At 35.3% G+C, this 12,409-nt stretch overlaps 1 protein-coding gene and 1 pseudogene across 1 annotated transcript in view; both read right to left on the reverse strand.

Moving 5' to 3' along the window:
• LOC107677507 (collagen alpha-1(VI) chain-like) overlaps positions 1 to 2,631 on the reverse strand; it is a 43,872-nt gene extending 41,241 nt beyond the window's left edge. The window contains exon 1 of the mRNA XM_016472432.1: positions 2,589 to 2,631. The gene's annotated coding sequence lies outside the window, so the exon portion shown is untranslated. The remainder of the gene's footprint in view (positions 1 to 2,588) is intronic.
• A 3,513-nt stretch (positions 2,632 to 6,144) lies between these two features.
• On the reverse strand, positions 6,145 to 10,476 carry LOC107677502 (tryptophan 2,3-dioxygenase B-like; annotated as a pseudogene).
• Positions 10,477 to 12,409: the final 1,933 nt, after the last annotated feature.

Here is a 12,409-nt window from a genome sequence, read left to right on the forward strand (position 1 = left end):
TACAAAATTGTATTTCTAATTCCATTAATACATTTAACAAACATTATCTAGGCATGAATGCTTAACATTTCGTACTGTAATAGTCCAGTAGTTTGAAATATCATGAAACTTTAACTAATGTCTTCATATTTGCATGTACATGAAATAAGTATTAACGTAAATTCCAAAATACAACCTTTTTCTCATTGCTTTTTAAAAAGAATATATATTATACATTATAGCCTATAGGCTATATATAAATATTGTTACATATTTATATTATATTGCTATGTAATATTGTTATCTATTTATTTAGTTTCAATGATAGGGTCTCTTATACAAATAGTTGTTTCAGAAACTATGTTTTGTTTTTTGTTTTTTTGCATAAAGTCTGGTTACCTTGGAAACTAAATGGGTAACTTTCTGGTGTGTTTGAACGTGCAAGCGACATGAAGCACAGCGGTTTGGATGTGCAGAAGCAGAATGATGCTCTGTTCGATGTTGTACTGTGGGAGAGAATGAGCCATCCTGATGAGGTTATGCATGTAGTCTTTGTGATGAAATATGTGTATGAGAGGTTATAAAAGTGCACTCAAAGATACACAGTTGTCAAGAGCTGAGAGGTGAAGAGTTTGAGAGAAAGAGCGAGAGAGAGAATAACGAATAAGCGAGACATCTGACATGTCTTTTCTCTTCCAGAGGGGGAGGGTGAAGGACTTTCCACATCTGCATCTCGTCTACTTGTAGATCAACTGACGAGACGACAGAGAGAAAGAAAGAATAAAGACTGAGGAACATATGAACGGCAAAAAACGCCACTCCCTTCTTAACGTTTGTTTTTGAAAGAGAAACAGCGCCACCCATGTGCGGACTTGAATAAGTCACACTGTCTTCATTATTTTAGAAGAGACATGAGAACACGCTTTGCTCAATGTTGGCTCACTGAGATCTTGATTATGATTATGAGGTGCATACTTCTCTTTAACTGAATGTTTCCTTCCACACTGATTCCTTCCACAAAAGCTTTGTGTGGCTCATAATATAGCCTATATTCGCCTATATCTATAAAATATATTTTTATTTGCGTGTGTCAAAACATATTTTATTTTAAATTGCCTAATATATTTCACAGTACTGTTTTTAACGAATGTTTAATCAAATAAATGCCTTGAGGGGGAAAAAATTATGGAGCCCAGACTTTTGAATGGTAGTGTATTTGTAAATTTAAAAGTAAACATAATTGATAAATGGATACTTGTATGAATATCCATAGAGATACATATCTATGCGAATATCAGCATTAACTGTCAACCATGTTACCCATTCTGAATGCATAATATCCCAAAATATATGAAAATTAATAACAAATAAAAATGTAATTCAACTTTAGATGGCACAAAGCAATATACATACACATTTTTAATTTTTAATTAGAAACGACAAGACATAGAATAACTGGCCTATAATTTCATCTGCCATTTTGAGGGCTATTAATGAAGTAAACAAGGCTATTACACATGTATTACTTAAACAATTAAAAAACATAATTGGTTGACCACTAATCTGAATATTGGGTGGGATGGGTTCACCATAGTGGTTACAGGCCTAATGCTTCTGCTTTGAGATCTATAACATGAAGCTGATGTAAATCAACACACCAAATGATGTCATCGATTGAGATAAATGATGAGCTATACATTTGTTCATATATTTTTCCAGAACGATGACAGGAGTGGAACAGTATGGGTAATATCTGGAGTTAATGAATGATGCTTTGTGTCTGGGTTAATGTTTCCCATTAGCACTACAGTAAATTCAAGATGACCCTCTGGAACATTATAATTACAACATTGTGAGTGAAGAAGACATCATCATTCATTCGCGTACACAACGACAGACTCGCATGTGAGAGGATGGGAAAACATCTAACCGCTTTGAGAGAGTCCGAGCAAGAGCAGCTACGTTTTAAAACTGGGAAAGAATGACTGTAAAGTCAGTAAAGTGAAGACACTACATTCATTGTACATCTAGCAGTGTTGCGTAAAATAGAGAGGGAAAAAAGCAGTATGGTTCACCAATAGAGGAATATTTTTTTCCTCTCTCGGTCTGTAATGAACACTGCATGAGCTGGAACGTCACAGAGGGGAGATCAGGGTGGTCCTTGGGGAAACCTAGTCATGGTTCTTTACAATAAAAAAAAAGTACTGTGGCGGTACCATGGTACTAAATGATGTTTACATGGTACTATAAGGTACTATGTGCAAAAAATGTGGTAATATCATGATTATGCTTCAGAGAGGGAGGGTAAAAGTGTGAAATGGGATGTTTACTGTATGTTTTGGATCAAAATAGTTGCCTGGTGGCAACTGAAGGCAAATGGGTGTGTTTTTCCCCCCAAAAGAAAGGATTAATTTCTCCTTGAAAATTCTATTTACAGGAGTCCAATGTTTGGCCAGAGCTCAGCAAGCTTTTTCCACTGATCTCATTCTCTTAGCTTTTTTCTTCCATGAAAGAAAGAAAGAGAAAAAATCATTTTGTACCCTAAGACTGGGAGGAAAAAGGGGGAAAAAGCATCTGGTAATAATCAGGATTTAATAGTGGAGGCTTACTGTAAATCTGCGAAGAATCTGACAGCTGCGCTGGTTCATTTCGGCCTTCATCGAGGTGAATGACATCAGGATTCTTCACTGTTGTGTGCAAGAGGGAAGCATACTGTAAGACAAAAATAATTAGCAAAAAAAGATTTTTTGCTGAAGCAAAACTGCTGCAAGGCAGATGTGACAAGAATTCAGACAAGAAGAAAGTTCAAAGTTAAAGGCAGACTGACAGGTCAAAGTGCACGGCCTTTAAAATGAATGTTATTTCAACATGTTAAATGGGGGGTGAGGGAGGGGTTAAGCTTGACCTCTGGTCGTCTAGGGAGCCTCAAAGGTTTAGATTACAATCACTAAACAGCAGGTAACATAAACGCCCCAAACTCTGAACGCTATCAGGTTATGTATCATTCAAAACTTTGGGGTCAGTAGGATTTTTTTTTAATGTTTTTGATGGAAAACTAAGGCTGCATTTATTTGCTCATTAATGCAGTAAAATTAGCAATATTGTCATATCTTAAAATGTAAATTATTCCTGTGATGCAAAGCTGAATTTTTAGCATCATTACTCATCTTCGGAGTCACATGATCCTTCAGAAATCATTCTAATATGCTGATTTGCTGCTCAAGAAACAGTTCTTATTATCAATGTTGAAAACAGTTGTGCTCGCATTAATATTTTTGTGGAAACAGTGACTTTTTATTAATTTTTTTTAAATTGCATTTATTTGAAATATAAATTTATGTATATGACTTCATTTTTCCAGCTCCATAGCCCTGGTGATATGTACTCTGAAATTCTGGGAGTTTCGTCTATAGCAAGGGAGAGACAGAGGAAAGCATTGATCTGCAAAAGACAATAATCCATGTGTTTTGACCTTCTTGTGAATAATTTATCAGTCATAGATTTTGTTTGAGCATTGGGAAAAATCCCAACTTTTCACCAAACGAATGCCCTGGCCTTCCTTACTGGATCACTACTCCTATATCTGGATCCAAACAGGAAAGCCAGTGAGATTTCCATGGGATGAGATCATAAGCTCTTGAGAATTGCTCCAAGCACATTTGAATACAGATGCCAATTTGACTAGAATTATGAAAACTTTTATAGCATGTGCATGAAAACAAATGATGGAGGAGTTACGTTATGCAATATAATCCAACGTAATTTATGTAGATAAGATTGTTGTTTATACTGTACAAGAATAATTCTGCCCCATTTCCTCTATCAATTTAAGATGGTGAAGAGATGTTGTCACAGACTTTAGATCACCTACACATGTTGTAGGAACATGGATATTTTAATTCAGGTGATATGTGGCCATGTTAATGAGAAAACAAACTGATCCCAGACTGCACATTAGTGTCATCTCCTGTGTTACGCTTCAGCAAAACCATGATGAAACCTTTCTCAGTTTTTCCAAATCATGTGATCATGTGACAGATCGAGGCAGGCGCATTATTCTGGAATAACGTCTGGAAAACACATTATTACAAAGACACCTGTTAGGGGAGGAGAAGCAAAGGCTACAGTCATTAAAGAGAGAACAATTTTTGAATAAACCCTCTAACCATTAGGCCACTACTGTACACATTCAATGATAAATTTCATTTGAACTCAATATGAATTTACTTATACAGTTGCATCATGGCCTATTATTTATTTTGTGTCCTGTATGAGTTTTAGTGGGGTGGTGAATAAACTGTAAGCATAGTTATTTAGGTAGGCCTATATATTCTTATAAAAAGAGAAAATAAAACATGGTAAGATGGTGAATGGGATCTTGGATACTAGCTGTTTTATAGTGCCCGGTCTATGAGTGTTCACTCAGCATGGTAAGGTATGATGCTTTCACAAGTGTGTCATGGAAAAATGAACAGTGCTTAGCTGAAGCTGCCCTTAATTAAATCACCTCCTGAGGGTGTAATGAGACTGAAAGAGAGAATGAGATTAAAACACTGAAGAAAACAGCAATCTCAACCACAAGAGTCTAATCACTCTACAAATACCTCTCAGAGGATCAATTTAGAGCAGTCATCAAGGCCTCTCGCCTGAAGAGCTGCAGCTAATTAAACACAGACCTGAGCCGCATTCAAACGGCTGCGAGCGCTGTGACACTTCCATTAATCTTAAAGTGCAGTCTGCCAACCAGATGGAGGAAGCTGGTGAAGTCACTTTGCTCTCTCTCCCGAACTCTGGGACGATGTTTACCAAAAATCTCAATCCGCATTGACGATAAAAACAGCATGTACTGTATGAGACTTCCACAGAAACAATTTGTGCAGAATCACTTCTCCAGAGAAAGACTGACAACCATATCTACAAAAACAACGTACCACAGTGTATAATAGCACAATAATGAAAACATCATAAATGGACTTCCACTGAAACCTTTATATTTCACCAGAAACATTTTGGCAGGAAAACCTAGTTCATGATGAATTACATTGGCAATGAGGAGGTTTTTATTAACATGTCGCTTTATCTGTATGTTTTTGTTTCCCTGTCTCAGTGGTGCAGCTTTTGATTGGAGATAACTGCAGGAAATGCTTGTAGGAGGGGGACAATCAACTGAGATACTAAGGGGACTAATTGGATCTCTAAAAGGAGACAGGTTTCCTGAGTTAGTGTCCAGCCCAGTGAAAGTATGTCCCGGCTCCAGCCCAGCAACGCTCTTTACTGGCCGATCCATCTGTCACTTACATCCTTCAAATAACCTTTAGATTGTAGCCTACTAATTATAGTCAGTCAGGCACTTAACAAGATTTCAAAGGCTGCTTTCTTTCACCAAAGATTACAACAGTAGATGAAAGTACGACATGAAACAAGATTTTTTTCTTTATTGTCACATCACGCTTCCATTGCCAGAACAACCTTCATTTACTGTTGGATACATTCTGCCCTCTAGTGGACAAGTACAGCGCTATCTATCTATCTATCTATCTATCTATCTATCTATCTATCTATCTATCTCACTCTGTTGTTCTATCCATCCATCTATCTATCTATCTATCTATCTATCTATCTATCTATCTATCTATCTATCTATCTATCTAACTCTGCCCTCTTTTTTTGTCAGCTGAAAATCTTTGGCATAAATTATTGACCTGAAGTACCCCCTGAGATTTTAAGCAAATATTCCAATAATTTAATGGCACATTTTCATGTTTACTTTAAAACCTTTTTTTTTAATTTTTTATCCGTTTTAAAGATTTTATCAGAATTATTTTACATAAGCTAGCTATTGTTATTAGATAATATGTGACCCTGGCCCACAAAATCGGTCATAAGGGTCCATTTTTCGAAATTGAGATTTATACATAATCTGATACAACTATTTGAAAATCTGGAATCTGAGGGTGCAAAAAAAATCAAAATTTTGAGAAAATCACCTTTAAAGTTGTCCAAATGAAGTTCTTAGCAATGCATATTATGTATTAAAAATTACATTTTTATATATTTATGGTAGGAAATGTACAAAATATCTTCATGGTACATGATCTTTACTTCCTAATGATTTTTGGCATAAAAGAAAAATAAATAATGCTGACTCATACAATGTATTGTTGGCTTTTACTACAAATATACTCGTGCTACTTATGACGACTGGTTTTGTGCTCCAGGGTCACATTTTATATATCATTGTTCATGCACAGCTTACAAAATACATGCATATATTTTTATATATGTATGCTTCATATATATGTATATGTGCTTCATTCAAAAATATATTTTTAGTATTACAAAAGAGACATTTTTTACATAAATGTTTAAAATATAAATAGTATGTACAAGATTTCTTGATTTCCAGTATATACACAATCACTTCATCATTAAACTTTCTTTACGTCATCTTGAGAGACGTTTCTAGCCCTTCAGTGTCTCAGCAAATCAATCAATCATGTAAATGGAACAAAAAGCACAAACTTTGGCTGATCAATACAGAGTACTGGCACTATTCCTGAGTTTCTGGACATCATTTCGTTTCATCAGCACAGACAAACAAGTCGGATCTTTCTAATCTGAATCCTCACTGCTGTATGAATTGTACGAGCTGTCGTAACACTCGGCCATGTAGGGAAACTTATGGATGTTTGGGTTCAGTTTGGGCACCCAGGCACGAGGTACCAGGAATGTCGCGAGGTTGAACAAATCCACAAACACTTTTTAACGATCACTGAAAGATGAGAGAACAATTAAGGCATCTTCATTTTGTGGTCCATCTTATTAGCACTTTTCTGAGGTTAAAGTGTTACTGTTTATCACAGATTTTTATCACTGAGTGAATTTCAATAAACACAATGAAAATGTGCTTTTATCCGCGTCAAACACAGATAAGTGAGCACTATGGATCATAACTTGAGATTAATTAATGAGCTGTAATCATGCCACCATTGAGTAAGATGATGACCAAAATAACACAAAACCCTAGAGTAGTTTAGTATTTCAGATTGGAACAAAAAAGCATGTTTCTCAGATCATTAGTGAGACACAAACCTGACAGTGGAGCGCAGGTATTGGTAGCCTGACGATCCACCAGTCCCTGCCTTACTCCCGATCATTCTGTGCACCGTACAGACATGGTTATCTGGAGGGAAAGGTTTGTGGTGTTAGCGTGGGATATGGCTGTAGTATATGTGGAGATTCTTGAATTTGTGCTTGGAATCAAAGACTTACATCTCCACTTGGTCATGAGCATATCGATCTCCATCAGTGCAGTCAGGAGCTGGAAGGGCACCTGGAATCGAGGCTCTTCCCTGGAAAACAAAAAAGGATGAAGATCTTCACTGAAGAAATGGCCTACTCTATAATGCACAAAAACAGTATTGAATATAGTGAATAGAATATTAAATGTAATTTCACATACCTATAGAAATTAATCATCAGAGCTCCCTGAAGGGCCTTGTAAGAAAGTCGCCGTTCACCTTTCGGAAAAAGATTGAAATTCATCGATATTTATGAAATTTATACAAAATTCGACTGTAAAAATACTTTTCAAAGTTAAAGTAAATAAAACAGATTATTGGACAGTTTACATGGAAATAGTATAGTAATAGTAATAGTACTTGCCATTTATTTGTAATTATCTGTACAAATTTACTAGAAATTTCTGAGTGAAAAGAGTTCAAAAGTAAATTCTACACCTTTTTCTCAGTGTAGAATTGGAATGGGTACTATAAGGTCTTATAGTGCCCAAAAACATGGTATTACCTGCATTTTACCTTTGTTTGGGTAAATGGTGCTCTGTTCAAAATGGCATCCACTCATTTTATTAATATTTTAAATTAACTTTTATTTTTATGTATTCAGTTTCATTTAATTTTAGTTGAATTTTTAGTAATTATTATGCACTTTTTGATTAGTTTGTTGTTCTTTTTAAATATTAATTTTAAGGTTTAATTTTAGGGCGGTGAAGTTCCATTTTAGTTTTTATTTATTTCCTGTTCCAGTCAGCCTTGGCAACTGCAGTGTGTTTATTGTATTTATATTCCAATCAACAAAAAGGTTTTTAATAGTTTACGTAGTTTAATAGTTTAGTTAACAATAATAACTCTGCATAGTCTATACTACACTACTACTAGCAAAGCATTGTGAGCTAATCCTCACCTTTGCTTAAAAGATGCTCATGGCGTTTTGGATCAAACAGGGCGGTGAAGACCTCAGTCTGTTTGTTTAGATCTGCCAGAAGGTCCAGAAGGTCCTCCAGAATCTTCCATTTTCTGTAAGTCAAAGCAATGAGTAACCCTTCAGCATAGCAACATTTCTGAGAAAATAGAATGGAAAAAATGATTGTGATCAGAACGAACTTCCAGTTTGTGCTTCTCCATCTTGAGACCCTCTTCGATGTTGGCTTGCAGTTTTCCCCAGAAATTAAATCCATCCTTTTCCAGTCCAGGAGTCCTCTCCAGCCATTGCTACAATATACATTATATAATTGAAATGGCATACTAATTATGTCAAAATTCATTATTGAAGATGAGAGGTTTTACCTCCACCAGCTGAAGGAGAGTGGCTTCCTGCTCTGAACTCAGCAGCGTCTCACTCTCCTGTCCGTGGAAGCTATCTCTGTAGTGTCGTCGGTTGTAGGGGACTCTCAAATGATCCGCCACACCAATCTTAGCCTCCAGAAGACGGAACTGAAGACTCTGGAACCCCGAGGCTGGGGACAGATACTCCCTACAACACAAAAGCAACATCTCAAACCGGTCCGATTTGTGAACAAATCACTCAAACCGTTTTTCTGGATTAAAGGATTCAACACATGAATCTACTTGCAAATGTAAACTATATTAACCTCATGACTTTTTTTTCTTAATTTTCTAAAATTAAGGCCTATTTTTTCAGGGTTGTTTGAGCTGAGGCCATCCAGATCTCATCAGAAAACATACTGTAAGTATTTTATGAGGTGGCCATTTTGTATGAATTAGTATGATGTGATTCATACAGAAACGTGATTTTTAGGGGGGAAAAAACATACACACAAAGGTCCACCCCTAAACCTGACTGTCAGTGGGGCATAAGCAGATCATACGCAAACATATGAATGTGATTGTATGACTTCATATGAAATGGCCACCAATTCGCAAATATTTAAAGTAGTTATGAATTGCCATGAGGGTATGTTGACTGAGGATGTTACCTGAAATCAAAGAAGTCCAGGGCAGTCATAGTCTCTAGGACTGCAAACTGCTCCACCAGTAGTTTGAATATCATGGTGATCCTGTGGATCCTGCTCACCACCTTCAGCATGTTTCTTTCATCCCGAACCTGTGGACAAAGTCCACATTTAAGGTTTTTTTTTTTTTTAAAAATACACTTACTCTCTTAAAAATAAAGGTTCCAAAAGGGGGGTTTAGCAGTGATAGCACAGAAGAACCATTTTTGCTTCCCCAAAGAACCTTTCAGTAAAAGAACTTTGTGTGAAGAACATTTAAAAAAAATCTAAAGGACCATTTCCACTTGAAAGAAGCTTTTGTGGAATAGAAACTTTTCCATGTATGTTAAAGGTTCTTCATGATTCCACTGATGCCAAAAACAAACCTATATTTTTAAAAGCTTGAGGAGCAATCAACTCTTCCTGTCCACAACTCAATATTCATTTTGTTAGTTTAACTTACATGGTTTTTAATGAACAGGTCCCGAACTGAATCAAGCTCCCACAATATCTGCTTAAACCACAACTCGTAAGCTATAAGAGAAAAACACAGAATAACAGTCAGGATATGTGGAAATGGACCCTCAAACCCAAAATGTTTTTGATAATGTTATGTGAGAGCTAACAGGTTTTCATATAGTATGAATACATATAAATAGATTACCTTGGTGAGTAACAATGAAGAGATGCTCATCATGGATTTTGTTACCTTTCTGTTGACTCTGCAAAACTTGAGCGCTCAACACCTTGTCAAGCTAACAGCAAACGGATCAAAGTTATTACACCTTAATGCATTTCAGCTTTTCATGCTGTGGTTAAGTCATTTTCAGCAAAACAGGCTCAAAGCTAGATATGAATAATTCATATTTGGATCAGTACATTTAATAAAGTTTGATGACTTATTACCTGTAGGTATTCTCCATAGAAGATTCCTCCTTTAGTGGCTTTGTTGATGCCCTTTTGGGATTCATCCTCTTCCTCTGCCTGACTGGGCTTACTGGTAAACAATCTAATTTTGAGACGAAAAATATATATATACATCCATTTATATTATATTTATTATCAGGTAAAATATAAAAAAAACATTACATTTGATTTTATTTTGACAAGAATTAAAAATAAATAAAGTTAAAAACTAATTCTGAAAACATACTGATGCTTTCTTCCCAAAAAAGGACATCCACTCATGTTTTTCCTCAAAATGTCCAACAGAAATTGATCTTATCTATGTTTACTGAAGGTTATCACAAGGTTCTGGGTGCTTCATTGCAAAGCCAAGCATTTAAAGGTTTTCAGGGTCCAATCAAATGCTGGAGAGCCAGACCCTGCCTATCAAAGCAGACACACATGGTAGGCATGCGAGTGAGTGTGTTTGTGTACAGTTTACAATGTAATTGTAATGTTTTTTTTTACCCCAAGCCAAATAAAGCCATGTAGACCAGGGTTGTTATAGTTTCTAACTAAAACTAGTTTTGTTACTTGAAATTAAATAAACATTACCTGAAAAAATATGTAAAAATCCTTAAACTCTATTTTATTCCAGCTCATTGCCAAAGTAACATTTCTCTTTTTCATTTAGTTTAACTTGATGCATTAAGATAATTAAAACCAGAACTGAAATGAAAATTTAAAAAAACGATGCAGACTATATTAAGTGCTGCTTGAAAGTTTGTGAACCCTTTAGAATTTTCTATATTTCTGCATAAATATGATCAAAAACATAATCAGATATAATCAAGTCCTGAAAGTAGACAAAGAGAACCCAATCAATAACATATTTTCTTTGTCATTTATTTATTCAGGAAAATGATCCAATATAACATATCTGTGAGTGGCAAAAGTATGTGAATCTATAGGTTGAGCTGTTAAATTGAAAGGTGAACTGTTAACTGTTAAGAGGCGTTGCCTGCCCTGTTTTATTAAAAAAAAACAGTAAAAAGCTAGACATCCGTCTATGAACTGAGTCTCAAGAGAAAGTGGTCATGCAGCAAGACAACGACCCCAAGCACACAAGTCATTTTACCAAAGAATGGTTAAAGAAGAACTAAGTTAATGTTTTAGAATGGCCAAGTCAAAGTTCAGACCTTAATCCAGTTGAAACATTGTGGAAGGAGCTGAAGCAAGCAGTTCATAATACAAAACTCACCAACATCACAGCGTTGAAGTGGATCTGTACTGAGGAATGGGCTAAAACTCCTACAAGACGGTGTGCAGGACTGATCAGCAGTTACAAGAAACTTTACCTTCAGTTATTGCTGCAAAAGGGGGCCACGCCAGATACAGAAATCAAAGATTCACATACTTTTACAATGCATATACCGTATATGTAACACTGGATCATTTTTCTCAATAAATAAATGACAAAGAAAAAATATTTTTGTCTCATTTGTTTAATTGGGTTCACTTTGTCTAATTTCAGGACTTGTGAGGAAATCAGATTATGTAGAAATATATATAGAAAATTCTAAAGGGTTCACAAACTTTTAAGCAGCACTGCATATAAAAAAACTAAAACTAATTAAAAAAAAAACTACAAAATCACACAGCAAAATTACTAAAACTTTAACTAAAATTAAAATAGGAAATACAGAAGTAAAAACAAATTTAAACCATTAATAAAAACTATAATAGCATCACAGTGATACTAAAATAACACTGATTAAGACCTTGTGGATGTTTTGGAATCTTTTTTTTTTTAAATGTCTTCAGCTGACTGTCACAGCTGCCAAAAAGTGGATGCCCAAACTCCAAAATACATTTATTTAAACACCATCGACAGATAAATATTTACTAGCCTGTATGGGTCTTACTCTCTTAAAATTCAATAAAAACAGCCAATAGCAGTGCACAATGGACGGGGCTTATATCATTACAAGGTCATATGTGATGTTAACTGGATACATTTCAGTGTAGAAGCTACTGCAGAAAATAAATAAATATGCGATTAACCATAAAGCTACAAGCATTACTTGGTCAAACGTAACTGAATTAAATACTCCACAAGCATTTATACACTCTTAAAAATAAAGGTGCTTCATGATGCAATAGAAGAGACTTTTTGTCTAAATGGTTCCATAAAGAACCTTTAACATCTGCAGAACATCACTGTGTTGAAGCACCTTTATTTTTAAGAGTTTATTTGTGGTGTTTGGGTGTCCATTTTATATATATTATATATAT

The sequence above is a fragment of the Sinocyclocheilus anshuiensis genome, unplaced genomic scaffold (assembly GCF_001515605.1).
Source record: "Sinocyclocheilus anshuiensis isolate Anshui unplaced genomic scaffold, SAMN03320099.WGS_v1.1 scaffold660, whole genome shotgun sequence".
Lineage (NCBI taxonomy): Eukaryota > Metazoa > Chordata > Actinopteri > Cypriniformes > Cyprinidae > Sinocyclocheilus > Sinocyclocheilus anshuiensis.